This window comes from Siniperca chuatsi, linkage group LG16 (genome assembly GCF_020085105.1).
Source record: "Siniperca chuatsi isolate FFG_IHB_CAS linkage group LG16, ASM2008510v1, whole genome shotgun sequence".
Classification (NCBI taxonomy): Eukaryota; Metazoa; Chordata; class Actinopteri; order Centrarchiformes; family Sinipercidae; genus Siniperca; species Siniperca chuatsi.
Genome location: NC_058057.1, coordinates 2,448,363 through 2,476,338, shown reverse-complemented (window position 1 = coordinate 2,476,338; position 27,976 = coordinate 2,448,363). Strand labels below are relative to the sequence as shown.

The window sequence follows — 27,976 nt, the reverse complement described above, 5'->3', positions numbered from 1 at the left end:
GATTGGACGGGCGTCCTGTCAGTCAATGGACCGGACCTATTGTGCTCTCTTCACTTGCGCCTAAAAACTCTAGAATCTGAGATGTCAGTACATTGATTTTTTTCCCCCCGATGAAAATAAAAGCAACAAAGTAATTAACAAAGTAACAGACTTAGTTTTAAATAGCAGCAGTTGTTTTATTTTTTAAAACAAGCACCAAAAAGCTGTATAACAATGCTATTTAGTGGCAATCAATTTACAGGGAATAACAATAATATTGGCTGCAATTTCAACAAAATCACCCACCGATTACAATAAATAATGTTGGCTTACTTTTGCACCCTCTGCCCTTAAAGCATCACATCTCGACTCGACTATTACGAAAACCACATACTTTCCTGGTCCTACTTCCTACACAAGTCTTCTTGGTAGCTTACATCCCTTTGTTGGTCCGTGTTGTTTGAATACTTGTGTCTCATTCCGATATTTCCGACAGCTCCTGAAGGCAGCAGCAGTTTCATTGTGGCCCTGCAGAGCGAACGCCATCATCACACGCAGCGGCTACGGCGAGCAGCACGTCGACACCAGGGCCACCGCAGCAGCGCAGTCTTTATTACTGTCAAATAATTTCATTATAACGGCAATGGAATATAGTGCTGCGGATTATTAGACGCGTTTGAACTGGTAAGAGACATTGTTTTCCATTTTAGTCTTCATTCAGCTCGCTTGTTTATCTAAAGCCAAATGAATTACTTTGATTTTTCCAGGTATTACTATCATTGACATTTCTTGAACGTAAAGGTGCTTAGCCTGTTAGCTAGCTACACCTTTCTCCACCTCCTCTGTATAGAAAGGCTGTCTGGGTGAGGCGTCGGCTGTTTTTAATGCGATACCCTGTGTGTATTCAGTGAAGTACAGCAGCATACATCTACCCTGTGTAACTGGAGGGAAGAAACAGCACCCCAAGCTAAAAAAACAAGTAGGTTATCCACGGTCAGTGGCAAAAGAGAAAGAATACGCTGTGTTTTTATCAACAGGAGGGTTTTAGTTCTCAGAGCATGCTGATGCATTGGTTTTTGATCCTCTGCTCGGTGTTTACCATGCCCCCCTCTCCCTCCCCACTTTCTCCCATCACCATCAGCATCTCCTATTGATGCTTAGTGGAGTCAGATGAAGGGCACAACCTCACATGGTTGACAGTCGCTCTCTTATCTGGGATGCATTTAGGCTCTTCTGCATGCCAAATGGAAGCCATAGTGCTCAGTCAACTTTGACGACCAGGTTGCATTCCTCCACATAAGCTGTGTGATGCAGGTGAGGTGTGTTGGCATCACTTCAATACTATCTGCCAAAGCTGTATCTTTCCTGATGTTTGGTCGTGACTTCTGGAGGATATAATGGTGTTTATCACTTGTATCCCCACGTTGTATTCTTCTCAACAAGTCAGATATATTGCACTGTGCTGAGGATGTGAATACCTTGCTGTGATGCCGGCCCTCTTCCTCCTCCTCCTCCTCCTCCTCCTCGTATAAGAGAAGTTTCTCCCTCCTTTCCTTTTGTAATTGGTGTTAATTTCTTTCGTCACCTCCATCGCCTTCTAAAACAATGACGGGCATCCCTCCATCCTTTCGGCCCATTAAACCTGGCCAGGTCTGACCCACAGCCATTTGTTCCACGCATTGTGTTTGCAAAATTAGTGTATTTGATTATATCATCAATCTGAGTTGTAATTTCCCCTCCTTTCTTTTGCTGCAGAAGTACTATTATGCCTATTTTCAGAAAACCAGCTTCCTTGGGTTTTGAGCAGTGCCAGCAGCTGGCAGGCAGCTCGCTTACTCCACTAAGTGTAAGATTTCTGCTCCAAGAAGACAAAGCTGCTTGTTTTACAACCATGTTGCTGAGTTCAGGTGCTGCAGGTGCAGTGTATGGAAGCACAGTATACTCTAAGACTTTGAGGAGGGATCTGTCCCCAGGCTGCCGGGAGAATCTCTGTTGAGAGGTAGTAGTCTTGGAAACCAAGCACAGTAACCAGTGTGCTTTATTATTTTTTTGTAGAAGCTGTATATTCAGATATAGATATCATATAAAGATAAATTGAGTGCAGATCGCATTCTCGAGGTCGGAAGATCATTTGATGTCTGTTGGAAGTCAGCGTTAGACCAGTCCAAATTGGAAAATTACAGATATTAAATAAAAAAATCCTTACTTCCATGTTTGTGGTAAATCTGGCATTTCTGCAGTGCAGTTCTGTATTGCAGATGTCCCCTTCTGACTCGTGGCTTTTTGCAGAAAAAAAGGTCAGGATGAGTTAGGAGTTAAGGGCTGCTCCTTTTAATTCTCGATGCTATACAATAGGATGAGGCATGCACGGCGTCGCTGATGAAAATCCTGTGTGTTTAGCAACTCGGCCCAGTAAGACAGACAGCTTTAAACAGCCTCTCATCCTCTTGCACTGTGGTTAAACGCTGCCAAAGCACTGTGTTCCTAATCACAGTTCACCCCGTCACTGACTGACAGACGGATACTTTGTGCTGGTAGGAGAGACCTGATCAGGCAGAGGAAGTTAGGACAGTAGAACTAACGCAGTAGTAGATGTTAAAGCAGGTACGAGTTGCTCTTTTGATAAATAGTCCCAATAATGAACTTGGGAAACTTTAGTCTGTAGTCTGTTTTTTGATGACTTGTGGTTATGTTTTCAATACCGGATGACTTAATTATGGCCAGAAAAATCTGCTTGGGGGCCCTGGGGCAAAAATGAGCAGCTGGGCCCCCATTAGCTCCCCATTCCTCCCTACCTCCGTGCAATGTGTAATACTGCCTGGCCTCAAGTTTGCCATGTGGTAATTTGATTAAACACAAACTTGTAGGAATATACAACATGTAACTACAAAACTGGAATAATAAAAATCTAAATTCTAACTAGATTTTGACACAGACAGGGCCTCGGGATTATGAAGTAGAGCAAGAACCACCTTAAAGGTATAATATGTAACTTTTCTGCATCAAAATGTCTAAAAACGAGTAGACCTATGTTATATAGTCTGTTGAGTTGGGTACTTACATTATCCCAAATGTTTCCAACCATTTTCAAACCTAGAGAAATCCGTAATTTGAATCAAGGTAACTGTGTGTTTCATTTGGTCGCCTGTCAGTAGCTGTCATGAATTGCCTTGACTGGATCTTAAGTTATCAGAGAAACAAGTTGAGCAAACGTTAGCGGCAGCTCGGCTCGCAGCCCCCCCGGGACGTCGTCCTGCGTCCGCCGAACAGCGTCGGAGAAACACTGATTTTAAACATGGAGCTGCTTTATTCTGCATTTTTACCGGTTTTAATCACAGAGTCCATTTGTCTTGGCGCGGAGGAGACCTCTGCGGATACTTAGGATTCCTTCAGTGTTCATCATTCAGATTTTTACTGGGAGACAAACTGGGAGAAGCTGACTGCAATGACAGCAATGGTGGGGAAGACAACAACTCCCATGATCCCGCACTACTTCACGACATCATCAAACTACGTCTTTTGTTATTGTTTTGATGTGAGAGCCCCCTAGCGACTGTGTGTCAGCTGATATTGTAGTTTAATGGTGCATATTCTCAAACTAATTTTCAATCAAAGGAGCGCAAACCTGTTGATATATACAGTAGTATGGTTGGATCTGGATGCATGCTATTGAATTACTTAATCACTTTACTAATATTATTTTAATATTATTATCATTGATGTGTTTTGCGTTTCCACTGCAGACAGTACTCTTAAGATGTAGGCAGGGTTGTTCCCGGGGCTTCGGGGCTAACCGCCTTCACTTTTCCAGCAGTTGGGAAACAACAGACGAGACTTTTCTTGGTCTTGAGAAGCTGCAGCATCTCTTAACTGACACACTTTAAGCTACGCTGTACATTTACAGCCAGATTGACAGCTTACTGCTAACCTTTTCCTCTGCTCTGCTCCATTCACCGCCACTTTTCTGCCGCTCACTCGCTCTCTCACTTGTGACCACTCGTTACAGGTCGTGGCCTCAGTGTAGACGTCAGTGTGAGTTTCTCTTTCCAGACTGATTTTGAAGCATTTGAAGAGCTGAAGATATTATATATTTAGCTCTACAATATAGCTACTATATTTTAGTAGAGTATTTTACAAGAGAAAAGCAAACAATGTGAGAGAGATTACAAAAACGTAATTCAGTGGAACAGAAATTGTTTCCTCTGTTTCATCCTTTTGCTCATCTTGTGACCCCTCAGAGGGTCCCGACCCCAAGGTTTGATTTAGCAGGGTATCTTAAAAAAGTTGCGAGCAGATTTTGATGAAATCTAATGTTAAGGGGTGGGCCGTAGGCCTGGGAACAAGTGATTTGTGTTTGGTGTGGAATAGGGTGGGTTTTTTTCCTCCAAATTTTCTTATGCATTCTTCCCACTGCACTTACTAGAATGGAAATAATCCTGCACATGTCTATCACAGTGTGTATGTCGGTGTACATCTGAATCCAGACTCGACAAAGATAGCACCTGCTCTTGGAATTTTCTCAGACTCAGTTAATGTGACCCTCATTCATCCCTTTTATGTAGCTTCGACTCACGCTGGTGGGTTGTACTGTACTGTACACTTATGATGTACTGTACCACTGAATTGTAACCTATCTGTGTGCCCACCTGAGAGAGGGACATATAGCTACTGGGAAGTGCAGGTGTGCTCACAGTGACATCATTCGTAATGTCACTTTAGTTGCTGTCACTGTACGCTCTGTGGCAGGAGCCATTTTGAACAGTTTTGGACCTGGTCCCTGTCTGGTAGCCAGTGCAGAGAGCTGGCAGCACCCATGGTAAAGCTCTAATCCTCATCGTATTGCAACTTTATGTAACCACAATCTCTGTTAATTAAGAATTACACATTTTCCCAACAGCAAACATGACTTCTGGGAGCATTTTACCTTTGCTTGGTAGACACAAAAGGGTTTGAGGTGAATCACATTTGAATTCAGGGCTAATTCTGCAATTAATGATTAGTTTCATTATCAATTAATCCATTTTTTTTAAAATAAATAGTTAAGTCTATAAAATGTCAAAAATCTAAAAACAAAAAAAAATCTTCAAATTGCTTGTTTTGTAGCAGCCGCAAACAATGCAGCAAACATTTGAGAAGCAAGAAAAAGAAAATATTTGGCGTGTTTGCTTGATAAATGACTTGAATGATTAATGAATTGTCTTGTTGTTTTTGAGTTCATTCTTAACTTTTGGGAACAGGATGTGGAAAAAATAGTCAAAGTTCAAAGGTCCACTTAGTGGCTTTTCTGAAGGGCATCTTAAAGTTTTAGCGAATGGTAAAATTGTCAATTAATTTTCTTTTGATTTACTAATCGATTAGAAAAAAATTTTAAACGATTAATTACTTTAATCACTTTTTATGCCAACATGACAAATTTTGCTGGTTCTGGCTACTCAAAATGTGAATATTTGCTGGTTATCTTCAATGAAACTAAAGTGAATGTCTTTGGGTTTTACACTGTAGGTCAGACAAAACAAGCCATTTGAGTATGCCCACATGGGTACTGGGAAATTGTGATTTATTGAAAATATTGAAATTATGAATTTCAATATTTTCTGCAATTTTATAGGCCAAATAATTAATTTATTAAACAAGGAAAATCAAGAAAATTGAAAAAAGTCGGCAGGTTAATCCATAATGAAAATAATTGTTAATTGCATCCCCATAATCAACTAGCCTAACCCTTTTCACTATTCAGGACTTTGTGGTTACAAAGTATTCAGTCCACAAGGAATTTGACTCCGATTGTCAGTAGTTTCCTTTATACCTGTGCACAGCATGGAGAAGAAAATGTACAGTAAGATAAAAATATACAGCTAAACACAGCAGACAACTATATCGCTGAAATTAACTTAATGTCCACCAACTAGTTTTTTCCTCTGCCTTTAACTACAGCTCATGGTCTTCATCATCTGATGGAGTTTGCTCAATAATCATGTAGCTGCACTTTTAGTCATGTAATAACAGGTGATCAACCGAAGTTCATTACTTAATGATTTAATAACAAGTGGGCTATCTCCATGACAACTGAGCAATCTCCCTCTGCGGATGAAGACTGTAAGATGTGTTTGAAAGCCCTGGGAAAAGCTAGTAAGTGGACCTTGAGTTGTGTTTTTTTTTTTTGTCAAATTACTACTTTCAAGGTAAAGAATGCACCTTCTCATTATCATGAACAGGCAAGAGGTATGAAAATAGATATATATGTAAACAACAACTAGACAATCATACAGTACAGCATTTAAACCGTACGTACGAGGTTGTGTTCTGGTTGGTGTTGTGCTGTACAAGTAGTGCAAGAGTGTGCAGTGCAAAGAATGCTAGAATAAAAATAGTATGGAATAAGTTACTGTATATACAGAGGTAAATTATGTGTGTCTCTTCATGGATAGAGTATATGCCAAGTATACACAGCTTTCTTAGATTTACAGTTTTTTCCGCATTTTACAAAATATAACAAGTTCATACAAGTTTGCTAGTCAGAAATTTCAGTTAAAAAAGAGCTTCTTAAATCAAGCCCAGTAGATTTCAGTGTTTTCGCACGAATGGTTAAATGTAGCCCCCGCCCCGTCTCATTAGCTAAAGTTGAGGAAATAGCCCTCTGCGGGAGCGTCCAGTCCAGGAGTTGATGTCCCCACATGTAGCTCGCAGTGGGTCACATGGCCCTGGCTCACGCGTTCGGGACTGTGTACAGTCAGCCGCTCCTCCGCGCTCAGCGTCACACTAGAACCTCAGAGGTCCGTAAGACAACACAACAATGTTGTCCTTTGTGTCACGCTTCCAGTGGAGAGGGATGAAATGTGTCTCTCTTCTCTCTCTCTCTGCGGGTCTTTTTTCCGCCTCCAGTTGGTGGCTGAGTTGTGACGTACTCGCAGGCTCAAATGAAGTTATTGTTACAGATGAGTAAATGTTGAACTACGGATGATACAGGCTGTGACATAGCTGGTGGGGACGTACGCTGACATGTGAGAGCAGAGCTACAGATCATATGATCACCTCTGAGCGCCTGCAATCCCTGCGGCATCTCCATATCACAACTGCCAGTTTTCTTTTCACTCTGCTAATTAAAAACCCAGAGGTTTCACTGTCGCGTTTTTTTAGATTTTTACACAATCCATCGGCTTCATCAGAAAAATAGGAATGTTTACGAGCAAGGCATATGCCGCTGGGTCATTGTTGCGAGCGATATCAAGGGAGGAAATGATGTGTGAAAGCGATACACTTGCATGAAAGCTTGTCAAAAAGGGGCCCATGGAGATGTCCGTCTTAGGGGTGTGTCTTCAAAGAAATTCAATTAGCCGGAGTTATTTGTCTTGCTTCAAGGAGCCGGAGTAACACAGATCCTGTCACACTGATAGCATCCCGCACTATCTCGTATCAGCCTGCCACTTCCACCTGCCGCAGCTCGTCTTTGTGTTTGCTTATGTGTGCGTCGGCTTGAAATGTGCAAAGTCAGTTACTGGTCGTCAAGTGTGGCTTAATTTCCTCTGAAAAGAATCACAGTTGCTCATTTACATCTGGTGCACAGGCGAGGCATGAGAGCACCAGCCAGCGTGGCTTACTCTCATATCCTGCTCAACATTTTCCATTTTTAATCTTCCGTTTTTTTTTTCTTAATCTCTCCAATTCCATTTAGCTCTCAAGTCCATTTAGCCTTTATTCAGAAGTTCAATAGTGCATTGGAGCGCCTCGGTCTATATTTAAAACCTTACCACTGAATAAATCGAGCAGAAATCCTTTAATTCTGCCAGTCACCACCCAACTCGAAAGTTTATACTGCTGCTGAAGCAGTGGAACGGCAATGGTACGTTCCTATAACAGGTTTCCTCCATATGTGGGTGTCTGAGCATCATGTGGTGGTTAGAGGAGCAGCTGGGAGCAGCAGAGGGAGTTTACTGACTCCATGCATTATGCTATGTAAGACTTTGTCTCTAATCGTGTCAGCTCTAATGACGTTCACTGTGATGGAGATACCTATCTGAGACGATCAAGATGAATTGATTTTCATACTGAATTGAAGACAGTTGTTGCCTGGAAGATGGGGAAAACGCATTCAAACACAACAGCATGCTTTGGAAGATGGCTGATGGTAATGTAGAGTATACACGGTATGTGTAGTGGGCGACCGTGGCTTAGTGGCAGAGTGGGTCGTCCACCAATCTAAAGGCCAGCGGTTCGATCCCAGCTTCCCCCAGCGGTTTGATCCCCCCAAATTGCTGGGCTGTGCCCTTGGTGTATGGTGATGAGCAGTTGTCATCAGTTTATAAATGGAGTGAATGTGATATGTAGTCAGGCGCTACATGGCACATACCATGTACAGTACCATGTAGCAATTGGGATAAAACATGTCTGAAGACACAGCTGTGTAAGAAAGAATATCAGCTTTGTGACAGATACCTCGGCAAATGTTGGTGTTTTGCTGTATATTCATGTCGACACACTGTATTGGCAGTGGTGGAGTTTGATTAAAAGAAAAACATCAATGAACATAAACTTTTGGTCCTTAAGAGCATAGGTTTCTTTCTAGACTCACTTTACATTGATGTTCAACAGTAACATTCAGAGGCAGATGTAACCCACCGACAGCAGCTTCAATAGACCAGCATGCAGTGCAGCCACAGCTTGCAGGTTTTCAGATGCGTTTCAGACAGCATTTGGTGTGTCTCACTTAAAAAAACACTGCTGGGGTTGCTGTCTTTTCCTACACTTATGATGATGAAGAGAAGTTTTTTTGTCACTAAATATTCTGCTTAATGCTGGGTAACATTTGAAATGTCTTCATGTTAGATCCGAGTCATTGCCTGAGTTTAGGTACGGATACCAACATTTTTTCATACCTTACTTTGAGGAATATAAACACTTTACTACAAAGCTGTTTTTCAGCTATTAAAAGAAGTCAGAGTTCTCAAAAGTTAAATATTGTCCAAACACAAGAGGCTGTATGAGAAATTCTCCTTTAAAATAGTTTCAAATGGGCAAAATTTTGATTTAAATTAGGAACTATCTGATAAAAGAATATGCAAAGAATATGACATATTTTTGTCACTACCAAAAAAGTATTGAGGTTTGATACATACTGTATTTGTGAATGTTTGAGCACCTTAAGGCTCCCTGCCTGCCAGACACAAGTAGCAATCTTGTGGGCGTTGTTCTCCACGCTCACATGACAGGCGAGGCGGACAATACATCTCACTACGCTTTATTTATTAATGATATGTTTACCATGGCGGCAGGCAGACTGATGACAAGTGTTTATATTTTGAGGGGAAAACAAAAGTGCTTTCTGTACGTATGTTCATGGCTGGAGAGTTTTCATCCATAATTAACTAGCTATGAATTTTCCAGCTGTGTCTAATGTCGTGTGTGAGTTACAAAGGCTATATTCTGTCCCAACAAAGCCTCCCCGTGCTGCACGTTGATGATGCCGTTTGAAAATCTGCATTGCAAAGAAGCTATTATGTTTTATGGTCTCTATGAATTTCAATGTGGACACAGGTTTCCACGCGGAGCACAGTGGAAGAGTGGTTGTTTATATGTAGAACTCCAGCTTCTGAACATTCATCTCATCTCAGATAGTAATGTGTCAGACTCCTCGCCAAGAGGTTCTGTTATGGCCAGTTTCCGCTGCAGCAGTATATAGTCCCCTGAACTCTGCTGCCTGTCTGCCCTCTGTGTTACACTCCACTCTCCATTTGACTGTGCAGCGTCATTTCTCTGTATTACTGATGCAGCTGCGAGATGCTGACAAAGGAGAAGATTGCTCATCCTGGCAAAGGCATTACGCTGTGCACGCCAGACCTGGACACAGGGCTGCTCTGTCACATGTTAAAAAGCCAGGGATGGTATTTGTACTGCAGCCATTTTGGATATATCTGATCATTTTCATCATTTCGAAGATTCCTCTGTGAACAAACAAATGGATCCAAATCATTTGTAATGAGATAGGTTTTCATTTTAAAGAGTGACATACTGAGGTATCTATCCCTTTAAAGGTTGTGCTTCCCAACCTTCTCAGCTTATAAGCTTTTAATGGAAGCCATGTCTACTTGTGATCCCTTAGCCTTGTCACAGGTTGCATTTGTCTGTGAGTTTCAAGTTCCACCAAAAAGTGATATTCCCTCCTCAGATTGTTTATTTTGTTTTGCCGAGAAGGAGAACTGTCCAGGATTTCATAATAAGGAAGCAAAGAGGGGTTTTTTTAAAAATATAATTAATATGATAGCATAATTTGCTTTGTAGAAAATGTTTATAATCTTGTTAATCATCTTTTGACCACTCAGATTTATCCTCCAATCACTTGGAGTGTCCAAGTCCACAGTTGACTATACCTGTACCTGCGGTGGTTACCTGCGCATGCGGTGGTTAGATCTGAGTGAAGTGTAGCTCTTTAATGTTAGTGACTTTTTGTGATATTTGCATCAGTGTGATGAAGTACCTCAGTTTGTCATTTCAATGGATTAGTCAAACACAGACATTTCTATTTGGTTATTTTACTTATAAACCGTTTCTGTACCGTTTGATGATATATATCAATACCACAATGTAAAATTACACACACAGTGATTTTATCCACATCACCCTCTTCTACTCGTCATTCAGGAGATTCCCTAATTTAGTGTTGTTCAGGGTGGCCACTGTGGGAATAAGATCAGTTGTTAATTCTGTCTTCATATGGACACAAAAGCTTCATCGGTGTTTCTGAAGTGAAAGAAACACCCTCATTTGTGCTTCCTCCATAATGCTTTAATCACCAGGCAAATCCCACTCTCATGTAGTGTAGATGCAGACAGCCAGTGCAGATAGAGTACAGGAGGCCTGATGTGCTGTGAGGATAATTGTCCATTTTAATCCACTCCTCAGCGGTGTCTGTCAGCCAGCCTCTCAGTGAGGGCTCGCAGCCCACTGACAGTCCTGACCTGTCAGTCAAATCACATCCGTCAGGGCTCATGGGAATGGGGATGAAACATTTTTGATTTAATTACTGTTCTAGCATGTCCTATCTTTACCACGAACTCCATGACAATGTTTCAAAAAAACCACAGGCTGAATGTATTATCGCTACTGAACTACCCCACAGTCTGTGGGGTTGCTCTAAATCCATGTATAGGCTGTAGCCTACAGCTGTAAGCTTTGCAAATGCAGCTATTATTGAAATGGCAAAGTGCCCTACTTACCCTTTAGAGACTAGCCCTGAAATGAACCAGGAGTGGGTGGCTGACGGCGAGTTTTATGTTAAACTGTACAAGGCATGGCGCGTCTGAGTGGCGCAGAGGGAAAGCAGTCGCGCACCACCAGAGACTTCCCAGCAGGGGCACCTCCAGCTCGGCCCAGGCCCCCAAAGATTAGGAGTGGCTGTGTTCATAGGTGGGAAGCCAGTGAGGGAGCGTGTCCCTGTCGCTGAAATAGTGACTTCAAATTGGACCCATGTATGAAGTCTGTATCCATTTTAGAATACATGGCTCTTTCACAATTTTCATTCCAAGAGATTTACACAAGTTCTCTTTTTTCTTTATATGTATATGAATTTGAAGGCACCTGGAAAGACCTATCAAGCATGGGCACACAGAGAGCCGAAGTCATGACGTCATGTCCAGGCTAGCCTCTGTTCCACGAGTCATTCAGCGTGTCTTTCATCAGCCATTCTGAAAACACGAAGCATGTTTCTTTGAGTTTATTATTATAATTAGACATATCGGCATCCATTACAGCAGTTGCTACTAGAAATTTAAGTTAAACAACGTTTACTTTGTGAGCACACAAATAATACAGCTCCCATGAGCTCTCTTCTAAAGTAATTTTTGCCACTTTCAAGTTGTAATCGCTGCTGTCTAAAAACTTCTACAGTGTGTACTCCTCTCTGTCCTGCTGTTTGTTACAGATATGTCTGAACTTGCCATGACCCCTCGACGCGTTAATGCACTCAGCTCTTCTGTCGAGCCGTGAAGTTTACCCTGTGAACGTCTAGGGCTTATGGGAAATGGTGTTTGTTAAAGGGAGCTAAAAAAGGAAACATTGAATAAACAACAATATCAGATTTTTTTAAAAAACTGCCGTCCTTATCAGCGAACCACGCGCCATACTGCTGAGAAAGGCTCTGTCCCAAGGCTGTATTTTTAGTTATTAGGGTAGTTGCAAATGTCGACGGGATTTTGAATGAGGTTTTCTTACTTCTGGAACAGAACTTGGAAGTTCCAGTTGCACTCTCTATACACTAAAAGCTCTATATATGGTGACTCTTGTGTTATGTACAAACTCTCTATGTTTCTTTAAGTGGAAAAGTCTGTGAAGTTCCCTCCACTTTACAGCCATGGTTGTTCTTACTCAGTGTGAGTATTCAACTTTAAAAGAAGACTACATTGGAAATTTTTTTTGAGTTGCAGGTGGAACAATTATTTGCATTTTTATTTTAATCTAATGATCATTTTTTCGATTAATAGATTAATCATTTAGTCTAGAAATTGCTAGAAATAGTGAAAAATGCTCGATTGAAGACCCCAAAATGTTGTACCATTATGTACAGTCAAATGCTTAAAGATACTTAATTTACAATAATATAAACTGAGAAAAGCAGAAAATCCTCACTTTGGAAAAGCTTGAACCAGAGAATGTTTGGCACTTCTGCTTGATAAATTACTTGAAAGGTTAATTGATTATTGAAATTGTTGTTGAGTAATTTTCTGATCAGTTAACCATTTCAGCTGTACTTTTGAGTATCAAATACCCCCTGTAGGCCTGAAAGGTGGCTTTTAAAGTTTGTAGCTTTCTCCTTTGTAGAGCCTGGAATCACAGCATTTACAGAGGTTCCAATAGTGACCCAGAGTCATGGCGATGATGTCATTAGGGTTATCTCGGTCTGTGCTGTGAGTCTAACAGTGTTATAAGAGTGCTATACTAAATCTGTGGAGTACTCTTATAACTTCTTGCAGTATGTTGATACCTGGCAAAATGGCGGCATTACATAGCCATAGCTGGTGTGTTTGGGTCACAAAAGAAACAGCAGAGAAGGAAAGAAGGATTTAAAGGAGTACCAGAGTAGACAAATGGTATGTTATATCTTCTCCAGGCTATCAGAAGGGGGTTAACAATGACAGGAGCTCTAATAGACACATATATGGAATTGACTGGGACTCTACTTGGGGGCAAATAGGGGAAAATGAAATATAAAATCAGCACAAAGCCGGATTTTTCTACTCGAACTCTGACTGTGCAGTTCAGTACATGAAGTGCCTGCCTTCCTGCCCACTGTCCCTCAGTGGCAGTTCAACACATTAAGAGCGGTGTCTTCTCTATGGATCCTGCTGTGTCTCTGGCCAGTTCAGTAGCCCACTCATCTGTCCCAGTAGCCGAGCGGCAGCAGCAGAATGACTGAGCTTGTTGTGCCTTGGCCGGTCATGTGACAGCTTTGTGCAGCTTAATGACTTTCCCCCGCAGCCTCAGTGCCATTATGTTTTATTGGAGGGGGCTGCTGATGAAAAGAGAGAGTCAGCTCTCACAGCAACTCACAGCAAAGCCTGCTGGAAGCCCGTCGCCATGACTGCGTTGGCTGAAAGCAGAGAAGAGGAAGGAGGCCACAGAGTGGAGGCAGACATGTGGAGCATTCTGCTGGTAAACAAGACTTAAATCACATGTTTCACTCGCACAGAAGTCAGCTCAAGTATTTTGGGACACCCTTCATAGTTCTTATGCACAGTTCCCCAAAATAGACACGCTGTAACCTGCGACTGAAAAAGCTGTTTTGTTTCTGGCTTAACATTTGAATACTACTGGTAATTAACTCACATCCCGCTACAGTAACAGTTGTACTTTCTAACCTGCTGAATTGAATTCTGAAGATGAGCGTGCAAGGTGTATGATGTCATGTCAAGAAAATAACACCACGGAGTGTCAACCCAGATATCTTCTCATTCTGTTGTCCTCATTATCTTTTTTTCTCTCTCTCATTTCCTCTGTCTTCTTCTACTTTGTCTCTTTTTGTCCTCTGTTCTGTTCCGTTAAGAGACAGAGAGGCCAAAGCAGTCAGCACTTTGCTTCATTTCTAGCAGCTCACACAGTCTACCACCTCACTATCTCCATCCACATCTCTGCCACTCAGCAGTTACGCTGGGGGATTTAAAATTTAAAAGGTTTTTTTTTTAAATAGTAGGTGTGTGTGAGTGTGTGTGTGTGTGTGGTCAAGAGTGCAGCTGCTGATAATATCTGCACCTACAGTCTAATGACCATTTCACTTAATAACAAGCTGCACACAAACTCATGCCCTGCTACACATGTATTGATCTTGTGCAGAAAAAAATCAGTTCACTTTGATCAAATGAATGTTCAGTCTGTTGAGGCCTAATTCAACCAACAGGAAATTATTACATTATAGACCCCCCACATGCACAAACCACCAGCAGCAGTAGAAGCAGCAGCAGTTTTCCATGTGGGCGTCTGCTGTTGCAGAACAAATAGTTGCATCACATCGCTGAAGCCTGCATGCACTTGCAGCGTCATTACCGCTACGCTCCAGCAATCAGTGAAGCCACAGAGACAGATTCAATTATATTAGCGGGTCTGAGCTTTAAAGTCAAATCAGCAGCTAATGGGTTCTAACATATTTGGCAGCAGTGACAGCGTGTCTTTTGTAAATAAAGGGCAGTTAGGAGGCGCACAATGCAGTTAACCCGGGCCCTCCTGCCACACAATGACTCCATGGTGTAATTCTGCTGTCAGTCAAAGAGCTGGCAGCCACTGTAAAGTTTATCCACGCCTGCTGGGGATTTATCTTGGAAATAAAAGTTGCTATGTAGTGGCAGAATGTTGTCACTTTTTATTTCAGAATGGGTTTGTTTGGGCGCCCCGGTAGCTTACCTGATAGAGCGCATACCACGTATCAAGGCTGAGTCCTTACCGCAGCGACCCGGGTTCGAGTCCGGTCCGGGCCCTTTGCTGCATGTCATCCCCTCTCTCTCTACTATAAGTAGAAGCACCAAAAAATTATCTTTAAAAAAGAGAGAGAGAGTGGAAAGAGGGAAGTAATGTACCTTTAACTCTTCTACATTTATTTGACAGCTGTAGTTACTTTTCATATGAAGATTTTACATAAAAAAAACATGATAAGCTTATAAAATACAATAAATACATCGTTATAGGTTAAACCAGTGGTTCCCAACCTTTTTTGACTTGTGACTCCTTACAAAGAAGCAGGGTATATTTGGGGCTCCATGTCTTTAAATGTGTTTCCATCCATGTGTTTTAATGCTCATTTTTAATTTGCACATAGCAAACCTGAGTGAAAACACCAGAAAAAACACAAAAAAAGTTTACACTTTGGTTTTTAAAATTTGTGCTAAATTTGGATGGAAACTTGACTTGTTAGCTGTTCCGCCAAAGAGACATCTCCCCTCTAAACTTCTCACATGGTTTTATTTAAATAACTGTTTGAGACCTAAGAAGTTAAAATTATCCATTATTTCACAAAAAAAGAGAAAAGTCCAAAAAATTTATGCAAATTTGTGTAGCAGAGCTTTGTTTTTGTTTTTTTCTTAATACCCCATTCATTTCAAGACCCCTCAGATTCATCTGGTGACTGTTTGGAAGGGCCTGACCCCTATGTTGGGAACCACTGGACCAAACTAACTAACTGTATACAAAGTAGTTAAAACTAGCGTCATCTCAGCCAGCTACAACAGTCAAATACTACTTTGAAGCATCAGTAGCAATATAATGATATCATATATTATATCATACACAGGGGCCATTTTTGTGCAGAGCAAGTACTTTTACTTTGATACTTTGTCTTTGGTACATTTTTCATACTACTTCTGTACTTAAGTGGGATTTGGGCTGCAGGCCTTTTACTTGTAATGGAGTATTTTTACATTGTTGTATTGGTACTGAAGTAAAATATCTTCCATGACCGTTTATGTTTTAGTTCTGTACTTTTGTTCCATGCACTTTTTACAAAGCACTTATTCTAATGTAGGACTTATTGAATGCTCTCTCAGTGAGTTTGGAGCCATGTATGTCCAGGGCAGGGATTGGTCCAGGGTGGTTCTGTGTGTGAACATACATGGACACACCCATCTCATTATCGTATAAGCATGAGGAAATTAGGAAATGTTGCACAGGGAAAATATATAGATAAATGATTAAAAGTGTGTCAAGACCACAAAAATAGGAAAATGAAGGAGATGAAACATAAAATGCAGTAAAAGATAAACAGAAGAGTAAAATTAAAGTTTTAATTAATTCAAAGAACTGATTGGAGGTAAAGGGGGGGGGGAAATATTTTTTTAACAACTGATTGGAGTTCATGTATGAAGCTATTTTTTACACTCCCTTTTAATTATTTATATTTATAAAATGTCTGATAACATTTTGTCAGTTTTGTGGGTCCATAAATGAGCGCATCAGTTGAATGCTAAAACTGTTGAAGCAGAATGGAGTCACTTTTTTAACTATGAATGGGTTTGTTTTGCCAGCATGGATATATTTCAGTATTTTCTCCTTCCCTGTAAAGCACACAACCTCTGTTTCATAACAATGATTCTGTGTCATTTTATTTCTGTGTTTATCAAGCTCTTACTCTGTTTTATTACACTGTTTCCTGTTTTATCACCATGATAATAAGTCAAAAAAGCTGCACTAATAGAAGTTGAGGCTGACAGTCCCTTGACGTTGTCCCAAAGCATTCTGGGAAAAATTAGCAAGACCCATTTTTGCAAAGAATTGTGAATGATGGCAGTTGATATTCATGTTTTATTGAATCGGACGATGAATAATTGAGCGTCTCTGTGTCCCTGCAGGGCCTCAGTTTTGGCGGCACACAAAGCAATGTGGAGGAAATAAAAATCCTGATACGCTGAAAACCAGAGGTATGACTCTTCACACTCCACTGGAATCATACACTCGCACACTCAGTTGTAACCTCACTCAAACACACTTATAGATGAATTCAAGTGTGTTTCCTTACATGCACGTGCATGGCCGTATGAGAACAACCTCATGTAGATACTGAGCAGATGATTGGACTGCGAAACACGCTCCTCCTTCTCCCTGTCTTTAAATGCACATGCATCATAAGGATAGCAGAGCAGGCACTTATAGATGTCACTACAAAGTTTATCCAGCAGAGTGCACTGCAAAAAAAAGCAGCTCTCAAAAACTGGCATCATACCAGTAAAATACAGCTGGTGTCATGAAATGTAACAGTCACCTCACTAATGGTTAGAACTATAAACCAGCATAAAAACTACCAACATAAACCACCATGTTCTGAACAGACACATCAAAAAAACACTAACAAAAAGTAACGTTTGCATTTTGGAACATGAGGCAGCTAAATTAACAAACTGCTTTCAGCACTGGCCAGTGCATGCTGAGAAATGTGGGCCGTCGCTATCGCTACAATACTCTCAGTACCGTGCAGCACATGTAGTAGAGGGCCATGTGCACAGCTGAGCAGACGTAGTGAGTCACAGTAAGTTGGTAACTAGTTTGTGAAATACATTGCTGAAAAGTTAATAAACATTGAACCCATCATTTTCCCCTTTCAATATAACTCTATTATAACCCTGTCCCTGAGAACCGTCACGTCACTCATGCTTATCACAACTGTTTGCTGTGTTAGCGAGTTAGCTAGCCAGCTATAGTTTGTCAGTCAGTAGCAGACTGAAAGGTAAGCATTCTGCGGCTCAGCAGACGATGGTGTGGTGGTTTGAGTCTGTTGAGTGCTGACGTCACGCTACGTTGTTACCTAGTTGGTGAAATGCAATGCTGGAAAGTAAATAAATAACGTCACCATACTGGAGTCACAGCAGCCTGTTTTTTCACCGGATACATTGAACGTTTCCCCTGAATGTTAATAGCAGAGGCACGGTTTATCTCTTGACAAAATCGGTGCACAATCCACATAGAAAAGTACTATTTTCATACCAGTTCAAAGATTCACTATATCGGCTGCCATATCGGTGAATGTTTCCCCTCCAAAATCTGTATCGTATCTGCCTCAAAAATCCCATATTGGTCGGGCTCTACATTGTTGGGTAGTTTAGCCCAGTGTAGCCCTGAAGGTCCAACCATTGGTGGTTGTTTGCTCCATTATTCCTGTAACTTATTAAACAGTTAATGGTTCCAAATGATAGCTCTAAATGACGTTGGATGCTCTTCCATCTCTGGTTTCTCGTTTGCGTTTGCCTGTACATTCAGGCGCTTACCCAACTAGCATGGTTTAGCTAACAATTCAATTCAATTTTATTTATATAGAGCCAATTCGTAACAGAAATGATTTTATTGCACTTTTCCTATAGAGCAGGTCTAGACCATGCTCTTTATATTATTATTTACAGAGACCCAGAAATCCCACCATGAGGAAGCACTAGGTGACAGTGGCAAGGAAAAATTTCCTTTAAAGGGCAGAAACCTCGAGCAGAACCAGACTCAGGGTGGGCCTGCCACTGCCGGTTGGGTTTTTATTTTAAAATAATAATAATGTAATGGTAGTGGTAATATTAATAATAGAAATGACAGTGATAGGAATAATAATGATAATAATAGTAATAAGACTGATAATAACAATTGTAGTAGCAGTTGTCGAGCAGGAACACGGGGGAGCAGGTGGCCCACAATCACCGATCCAGGCTCTGCAGCTCCGGAGGCAGAAATACCTGCTGAAAGCGACAGAAGGAGAGAGGACAGAGACGAGAAAGCACAAAACTACGGTAGAGAGACGATGTCGAGTTAGTAACATGCATTAATGGGATAAAAATGCGTACAGATGGAGAGGGAGAGGAGAAGGGAGGAGCTCAGTGCATCATGGGAAGTCTCCTGGCAGTCTAGGCCTATAGCAGCATAACTAAGGGATGGTTCAGGACTCACCCAAGCCAGCCCTAACTATAAGCTTTATCAAAGAGGAAAGTCTTAAGCCTACTCTTAAATGTCGAGATGGTGTCTGCCTCCCGAACCCAAACTGGGACCTGATTCCACAGGAGAGGAGCTTGATAGCTGAAGGCTCTGGCTTCCATTCTACTTTTGGAGACTCTAGTAACCACAAGTAACCCTGCATTCTGGGAGCACAGTGTTCTAATGGGGTAATAAGGTATTATGAGCTCTTTAAGATACGATGGTGCCTGACCATTAAGAGCTTTGTAGGTGAGGAGAAGGATTTTAAATTCCATTCTGGATTTTACAGGGAGCCAGTGCAGAGAAGCTAATATTGGAGAAATATGATCTCTTTTCCTAGTTCTTGTCAGTACACGTGCCGCAGCATTCTGGATCAACTGGGGAGTCTTAAGGGACTTATTCAGCCAGCCTGATAATAAGGAATTGCAATAATCCAGCCTAGAAGTAACAAATGCATGGATTAGTTTTTCAGCATCATTTTGAGACAGGATGTGCCTGATTTTTGCAATGTTACATAGGTGAAAATAGGCAGTCCTTGAAGATTGTTTCATGTGGGAGTTAAAGGATAAATCCTGATCAAAGATGACTCAGAGGTTCCTTACGGTGGTGCTGGAGGCCAGGATAATATCATCTAGAGTAACTATATCTTTAGATAATGTGTCTCAGAGATGTTTGGGGCCAAGTACAATAACTTCAGTTTTGTTTAACATCAAAATATTGCAGGTCATCCAGGTTTTTATGTCTTTAAGGCATGCTTGAAGTTTAACTAACTGATTAGTTTCATCTGGCTTATCGATAGATATAATTAGGTATCATCCGCATAACAATCAAAGTTTATGGAGTGTTTCCTAATAATATTGCTTAAAGTAAGCATATATAAGGTGAATAGAATTGGTCCAAGCACAGAACCTTGTGGAACTCCGAGACTAACTTTGGCGTGCATGGAGGACACACCATTGTACTCATGTACAAACTGAGATCGATCTGATAGATAGGATTTAAACCAGCTTAGTGCGGTTGCTTTAATGCCAATTACATGTTCCAGTCTCTGTAAAAGGATGTGATGGTCAATAGTGTCAAATGCAGCACTAAGATCTAACAAGACAAGTACAGAGACAAGTCCATTGTCCTGTGCAATTAAAAGGTCATTTGTAATTTTCACCAGTGCTGTCTCTGTGCTATGATGCACTCTAAATCCTGAATGAAAATCCTCAAATAAACTATTGTTATTTAAAAAGTCACACAAAGTGAGTGGCGACTGCTTTCTCAAGGATCTTAGAGAGAAAGGAAAGGTTAGATATAGGTCTATAGTTGGCTAAAACCCCTGGATCAAGAGTTGGCTTTTTAAGAAGAGGTTTATGTACAGCTATTTTAAAAGACTGTGGGGCGTAGCCTGTTAAGAAAGACAGTGATCATATCCAGTAAAGAAGTGCTAGCTAAGGGGAAAACTTTTTTAAGCAGCCTAGTTGTGATGGGGTCTAAGAGACAGGTTGATGGCTTAGATGAAGAGATTGTTAAAGTTAGTTGAAGAAGGTCGATAGGAGAAAAGCAGTCTAAATATATCAGGTTTTCTCAATAGAGCTGTGACACTCTGTCAGCCTGGCTACAGTGCTGAAAAGAAACCTGGGATTGTTCTTATTGTCTTCTGTTAATGAGTAGTAGGCTGCTCTGGCAATACGGAGGGCTTTCTTATAAGTTTTAAGACTATCTTGCCAGGCTAAACAAGATTCTTCCAGATTGCTGGAACGCCATTTCCTTTCAAGTTTTTACAATGTTTGCTTCAATTTGCGGGTTTCGGAACTAACCTTCTTTGTTTTATTATCTTTTTTATAGATAAAATCGAGTGTCATTCGCTGTGATCCTACAGCACTATCAACAAGATGGTCAATTTGGGAGTGGCTGAAATTAGCATAGGAGTCCTCTGTTATATTGAGACATAGTATTAAATTAAATGCAGATGAAATTGCTTCCTTAAATTTAGCTACAGCACTATCAGATAGACATCTAGAGTAGGTTATGTTCTACATGTGCAAAGATATAACCTAATTAAACAGTATTAATTTGGCTGTAATTATTTGGTTTATAGGCTGTACTGAACTGAAGGAAGTTGCGTACTGAACCAAACATTCTGTCCTGCTGTGGTTCCCAGCCTAGGTGTCAGGACCCACAGAAGGGTCCCAAGATAAATCTGAGGGGTCACCAGATGATTAAAGGGATAATAAAGAAAGAAAATGAAGTTTATTTTTTCAGACTCAAATTTTTGCTTTATACTGGATACTTTAATCTCTTTAGGCCTTTAAAAATACTTTGGATTAAGCTGTCTGACACAGAACAACTGCTCTTTGGTTGAATTGCTCACAACTCATGTCAATAGCCTGTGGTGAGGGCTCACAAGTAGACTTTGCTTTGTTTTAATGATTTTCAAACCAAAAGGTTCGGGAACCGCTGCTGTACTGGTGGCATTTTTCATCCGCATACTTTCCTTCTTCCGTCTAATTAAGTTACTTACTTAGTAAGTAAGTGAACCCCCCATCATATTATTAGTTTTCCAAACAATTTCTGTGACGCACAGCTCAAGTCAAGAACCTTCTGTTCTACACAGTAGCCATTTTTTAGCTTCAGTTGTTCTGCGACTATTTTGAAGCCAAAGAGATGTCTATGTCTGGCCTAGTCAAAGGCATTTCAGTTTGGCGCCTCTTCTTCTTGAGTGTGAGTGGAGCTTCCAACATCCCAAACCCAGCCTGCTGACAAAGGAGACGCATTGTAAAACCTCCAGCTGAGCAACTGACAAACAGCTATAAATGGAGACGAGTGTTTTTTGGTAGAATTCATCAATGGGTTAGTGGAAACAAGCTGAACAAGGGATTCTTCCAAAAACCAGAGTCAGCTGAGTATCCGACATTCATAGCAAGTGTATTCATTATGCAGGCTCAGTCATCGCTGCGCTAATAGCTCCCTTATTATGTGTGCTCCAGTTTCCTATGGTGTTTCTGCTGCTCCGTCTTGCTGCTCAGAGATGGAGCCAGCAGATCGGGTTCATGGCAGAGCAGAATTACAGTTTTGCGTGTGACTCAGCTTTTTTTCGTAAGGACTCTTAGCGTGTGAGGTGGCAGTGACATGGATGACATACCACAGTAAACAGCAGGCGTCAGAAGACGCTCTGCAGAGCGAGCACATCAAGAGCAGCCTTACTGTGGGAACACAGAGCAGATGTATGTATGTGTGTGTAAGAGTGAGAGTTAGAGCGCTTCAGCGCTCTTGCTTTGTGGGTGGTATTGTAGGCTGGCGAGAAACAGAAAGTGAGTCACCGATTCCAATCATGTTTTCATGCAGAAAGAAGAGCTAAACAGCACAGTAGTAATTATTCTCACATTATCCTAGACACTGATATTTGCTAGAATCATTTGCGACCATGAGACAAACATACTTGTGTTCGCCTTTTGCCTCCCTGCAGCTCCAAAGCTGACTATTTGCCCTCTCCTCCTCCTCCCAGCTTGTTACCGCCACGATAATGACTGTGCCAGTGTGGGCTGTGCAACTGTTCACTGAAATGTCAGCGTTGCCCTTAGACTGTGGCTCCATTGTGGTTCCCAGTTTGCCTCATGGTAAGGAGATGCATCAGTGGATAGAAGTGGTACCGATAATGGACCTAGTTAAGCTTCACTCCATTATATTGACGCATCTGGTGGCATTTTTCATCCGCATGCTTTCCTTCTTCCATCTAATTAAGTGATCTGTTCAGGATCTGGGCTGCAAACTGTACCCACCATAGCTCACACAGGATGTACTGTACTATATGTTGGCTCTCTGTGCTTATTACAGACTCTTAAAGAAGCCTCTTGAAACCTCAGCATGACACCAGCCATCACCAGCAGGTTCTGAGCACAGAACGTCTCCCCAGTCTTCCTTTAGCCATTTGATGGCTGTTAAGTATCCTGCTTTATAGAAAGAGCACTATGTCTTGACCATCAGATCCACTCATGTCAGAGCACCTTTCTCTCATCCTCACCATCACTACACTGTTGAGGTGCTGTGTTCGAGAAAGGGGAGACGTCAGCAGATTAACTGCAGCAGCAGTGCTCGGCCCCGCTGAGGGACGTCAGCTGTGGGAAAGTGCCGTTGTGCTGCGCTGGATCCTGGAATCCTCAGTCAACACCGCACAATAAGACATCACTCAATGAGAGCAGCACTGCTCCAGGTTGCAAAAACCATATCCATCAGTGACATCTTCACGTGCAGATGTATATTGTAGAATGTGTGGCAGTGTGTCTGTGAATGTAGATATCAATATTATTTATAATGTAGATACACAGTAAAGGTAAACCCCATCATTTAGATGTTTTATTGATGAGGTAGAATTATTGCAAGAATTATTTTACAATAAACTCTCACTCTCACTCTTTTTTTGGCGTGCCCATTTTTTAAACTTCCATCACACACAGTTAGGTGACTAAGATACATAAAGTGTAAGTAAGTAAGTGTAAGTAGTAAGCTATTGGTCCACCATGAGCCTCCAGAACAGCTTCAGTGCTCCTTGGCAACGTGTGGAACATTACTCATCAAACCATTCTAGAGCTGAAACAATTTGTCAGTTATTTGATCAGTCATTCCACAGAAAATTAATTGGCAATTGTTATGATTATGGTAAAACATATTTTTAAAGCAAAAATTCACTGGTTTTAGCTTCCATTCTGGTTGAAAAATTGGTATGTTTGTTTCTTCTATAACAAGCCATTCCCACGCATGATTGTAGAACAATGTGCTAGAAATATCCCATGGTAAAAATATATACCCAAACAACAAAATGGGCCCAAAAATGCAGGTTTGTTTGCCAATAGCTGCTCTTTTGGGGTGGATTTTTCCTTAGTAGTGGCTGCACAGCAAGAATTATGTGGTTTTTAATATTCTAGATTTGAGTTTGAGTTCTTTGTAATGCCCTGCTCTTGTCCTGCTCACCCCTTAAGTTTCTTTCAAACAAAGCAGTTGAGTTATAGAATCTAGAGGAGGTGGAGAGGAAAAAAGCAAGAGGAGGTGGGATGATTGACCTGCTCAGAGTGGTTTTAATCTACACCTCTACAGAAAGGTCTTTTGATGTTTCGCCCTCTCTTCCATCCATCATCGCTCCATCTTATGATGTGCCAGGATAAAGGAGGCCAGGATGGACGTAGGAAACCCAGGGGCCGGAGGGGTTCGACCACAGCTTTTTAATGATCTCTTACTTAACCCCCTCATCTTCCTACCATTGCCTGTAATAGAGGTTGGCTGAGTGGGTGGGAGCCACGTGCAGAAGGCTGAAGTTTGGCTGGGGACGTAACGTTGTTTTAAAGTTTATGAACTGCCTCTGTTCAGCGGCGACAGCTGGCTGCTGTGGCTGGATGCTGGCTGCAGCGTGTTCTGCTGCTTACAGAATGCAAGTGTGTGTGTGTGTGGTTGTGTGTGGTTGTGTGTGTGTGAGCGAGAGAGCCTACTGTGCAGATAAAATCATCCTGTTTTACTGTCTCGCCAACTTGCTAAAGAGCCCACCTTCAACACATCTGCTGCAGCATACTAATGACTTGCTTTGGTCTATGTCTCAGAAATGTCTCCTCCATCTCCTTATGAGGTTGAAGGTGTGAGTGTATTTTATGTTGTCATATGTCACTGCACTCTCCTATCTTTCCTGTTAGTCTCGGCTGCGTGTTTCTAAGACTTTACAAGAATATGCGATTAGCTGAGCTCCCTGTCTGTATACATGCAGATTAAATGTAACTATATGGCCAGGGAGAAGAGAATGACCACAGATTTTTATTGGCCGGTTTGAAAAAGCAGGGGTGGGGAATCAGACGACCGGAACAACAGCAGCTGCAGCTCCTCATTGACAAGCTTTACTTACTGCCCAGCCCGCTGAGAGCTTTGACAGGTATATTGTCACCATAGCTGCGAGAGGCTCCGGGGGTACTAGGCCTTGTAATGGCTTCACACTCAGATGGGCTTATTATGGACACGGCCGCACAGAGGCTAACAATGGAGTCTTTCACTTGGCTGAAAACCTTGCATGGAAACATTTCTGGTTTGCAAATTAGCCTAATCTTAACCTACCCAGACAAACTGACCATCAATCCCACAAAGAAACCCTCTGGGGCAGAAATAACATAAATCCCATTGGGTTTGGAGGCCGCTACATAGTTTCAGTTATCTAAATTCACCACATGGACTACACTTTGATTCCTCAGAGCTCTCAGTGTTCCTGCTCAGCTTTGTCATTATGTTTTATTTACCAATTTACTAACTGAAGGTTTTCAAGTGGTTCAGTGCTGTTAAATGGTGCCAACACCAACGCCAAGAAGAGAGCACTTTTGATGTTGCACTAGCTTCCTCTGCTCGGGGCAGTCTGGCTTGTCAATAATCGTCTGCAGTTTCCATCAGCACTCCACATGTTGGAGATTTAGCTGTGACGCGGTTTTAATTATAATGGGGGGGATAAGGGTGGAGTGAGGGCGGCTGTTGGGCTGCGGCCATATGCCGGCCTTGGGTCCCCAGGACCTAAGCCAGCGGCTTAATGAGCAGCCCCACGGGAATTAGTGCTACTTTAACCTCAGTGTTTTGACTGCTGGAAGAGGCCTGCTGCTCAGCTGATTTACAGCCACTGATGGGTGGAAGAGGGCGAGCAGCTATGGAGGCTGGGACCTCATCCTGTCTGTTAGCAGACATGTAGAGTTCTTCCTAAACTGTTTCAGGATAGAGCGGATCACTCACAGTAACACCGTTGTTTCCTCTTCTACCTGAGAGCCATTAGGAAGACATTAAAAACTCTAATCTTCCATTACTAGGGCTGGGAATTGTTAGAAATCTTGATATTGATACTATCTTGATACTCTTCATACTAGTGAGAATACAACACCAGGTTTTCAGTACTGATAACAAAACGTTTTTGATACCTTACTTTGAGAAATATTAACATTTTTTTCTACAAAATCCTGAAAGATGCTGAAGTTCACACACAGTTGTACAATAACGTTTGAAAAAATTAGCTTTAGCATTGGGGTTTGGACAGTTTTGATACTTTTTTGATACTACTCAATTCGGACATATTTCAGTCTGTACCAAAAATGTGTTCATGCCTATTACAAATGATAAATATGACTCAAATCCAGAAATACACAATCTATAAATGCCATTATACCATGCAATAAATTACTCAACGAGGGCCAAACAGTAAGTTGGTACACCAAGGACCCCAAATACTACTTGTATACTACTCATAGCTAATTGCATTCACCTTGCATCCTTTATTGAATCTCTTTATTGAATTTAACGCATTAAACATACATTAAGAAGTTAACAAATGAAGTGTATATTACCCCCAACCTTAGCAGAAATAAATAATAATAAAAATAAATATACAAAAATAACAGAATAAAAAGTACAGCAGTGCATAGTTTCAGACTGTTTCAAATCATTCAAAATTATGACTTTCCAAAAACCCTTTATCACCCTGCATCCTTAGTGTAAAATCACCTCTGATTAAATGGCTAAAATGAAAACTAGCAGGCCTTTACATTACATTACATTAAATGAGTGGTTCAGATTATGTATGGGCATAAAGATGCTACATTTAAGAATGCCTACAGAAGTAAACAAGCCACCATTACTGTGGTGGCACATCACTTGTAAATCCCCCCGTAAAACTGTAAAGTACACTCTGTAAACAATTTCACTTTTTTAACACTTTTGCCAAGAAATATTTAACCTTTTACATGTTGAAAATCTAGTCATTAAAAGCCATTCAAATAAAGGCTGTCATATGAAAAACTGGCTAGGCATCTTTTTGGGGGTGTGCTGTTATCAGCTGCTCCAACAGTAGACTTACACTGTAAAGGTCTGACAGAAGCATTATGCTAATGTTACTTCCTCCCAAAGCCTGTTCTATAACCAGTTTTACACTAGTGTTTTGAGTCTAAATAACTTCCACATTCCCTCAGACTACCTTCATCTGTCGGAGGCGCTTTGAACTACATGTTTGCATGTCAGTGTGGCTACTTCACACATCCTGTATTTCTTTTGAGAGTTGCTTGTGCACTTCCTCCAAAATAAATGCAATGTGTCTGCATGATGCAATAAAGCACAATAACAGTGGTGGCAGTATATCACTGATGTGAAGTAAAGTCAGCGACTCTGAACAAACCACCACAACAATGGCTGAAGGTTTTTATTACATACCATCTACAGGCGGCTGCTGCCGCTATTTCTTGATGATAAAAAAATATCATCCAGGTACACAAAGTACACATGTAAAAGTGGAAATAATACTACTCACGCTGTTTGTCTACATGAACACAGAGTTAGAAATCTATAAGCGCTCCTAGTGCTCAAGTCCTGCACTGTACTGTAGACACCATCACACCACAGCCAGCTGCACAGGGAAGACATTGAAGTTAGTATAGTAGCTGCAGTGAATGGCTTTCTAATCTGCCTTGGACTTGAAAATCTCTTCATTTCAAGACTTTACTCTGCACAAAAGGGAAACCTGGCTGCAGCAAAGCATAAAACCCTGACACAGTTATGAATGTACAGAAAACATTTAGAACATGGAGGAAACACAGGAAGCAGGATGTGGGGCAGAGTCTGTCATGCTAAGCATGTAAACAAGTCAGAGTAAATGAGAACATCAGTCTGACACTGTAATCTTTCATACATGTAGCTTCACATTTCATTTCATTTCTGATGTTCATTCATTCTTCATTCCTTCTTTTATTGTGTGAATTTGAAATGCCCGATTTCAGACTGACTATGTGAGCGCTCTCACTATCCACTCCCATCATGTCTTTACTGCTTCATCAGCATCGTAGCCCTCTTCAAACATTATCCACTGTTTGATCTTAACTGAGCCCACCCGCTGTGTTATGCTGTAGCCTCGATACAAACCAAAAAAAGACAATGGGGGGCAAATTACATCAGGCCTGCCTCTCACATATGATATTACTGTGGTGACCGAAAGTCTACCTCATTCATAATCAAGTTTGAGAGGTGCAAAATATGGGCTTACAGCGTCGGTGTCTGTGGTTTGGAAGGACAAATGCTTCCATCAGACACGGTGATTGAT

At 41.3% G+C, this 27,976-nt stretch overlaps 1 protein-coding gene across 4 annotated transcripts in view; it reads left to right on the top strand.

Moving 5' to 3' along the window:
• The first annotated feature begins 494 nt into the window (after window positions 1-494).
• The window catches only part of fynb (FYN proto-oncogene, Src family tyrosine kinase b), a 90,307-nt gene continuing 62,825 nt past the window's right edge, over window positions 495-27,976 (top strand). The window contains exons 1-2 of one of the 4 annotated variants that reach the window (XM_044168496.1): window positions 495-663; window positions 16,800-16,868. The gene's annotated coding sequence lies outside the window, so the exon portion shown is untranslated. The remainder of the gene's footprint in view (window positions 664-16,799; window positions 16,869-27,976) is intronic. The other 3 variants (XM_044168493.1, XM_044168490.1, XM_044168492.1) reach the window with 3 other exon arrangements.